Below are 559 nucleotides of genomic sequence, written 5' to 3' on the forward strand. Positions count from 1 at the left end.
ACCAACAGAGACAAGAGGGATGGAGGGACGGGGGGGGGGGGGGGGGGGAAAAGGAAGGAAGGGGAAATTCAAGGAACATATAGCAAGAACTCGTGGACAAAACTGAAGGGGAAGAGTTGAGAAAGAGAGGGAGGGAGGGAGGAGGCAAGGTTAAGTGGTGCGGGTAGACCAAGACAAATGTATTTGAAATAATTAATAAATTTAAAAAAAAAAAAAAGAAAGATGTTCAACATCAGTATGTATCAGAGAAATGGAAATTAAAGCCACAGTGAGATATTGTCTCACACCTGTCCGAATAGCAATCATCAATGAATCAACAAACAGCAAGTGCTGACAAAGATGTGGAGAAAGGGGAACCCTTTTGCACTGTTGGTGGGAATGCAGTTTGGTGGAACCACTGTGGAAATCAGAATGGAGAGACCTCAAAAAATTAAAAATGGATTTGCTATCGCTTCTCGGCCTTTTGGCTAAGATCAAGTGTAGTATCTGTTCTTATCAGTTTAATATCTGATACGTCCTCTATCCGAGGACATTATATTAAAGGGGTCACAGAACTGCC

At 42.4% G+C, this 559-nt stretch overlaps 1 pseudogene; it reads left to right on the forward strand.

The window, feature by feature from the left end:
* Nucleotides 1-447: 447 nt before the first annotated feature.
* On the forward strand, nt 448-559 carry LOC129085440 (uncharacterized; annotated as a pseudogene).

Source organism: Pteronotus mesoamericanus, unplaced genomic scaffold, assembly GCF_021234165.1.
Source record: "Pteronotus mesoamericanus isolate MK-2021 breed Mesoamerican mustached bat unplaced genomic scaffold, CSHL_Meso_final scaffold_232, whole genome shotgun sequence".
Taxonomy (NCBI): domain Eukaryota; kingdom Metazoa; phylum Chordata; class Mammalia; order Chiroptera; family Mormoopidae; genus Pteronotus; species Pteronotus mesoamericanus.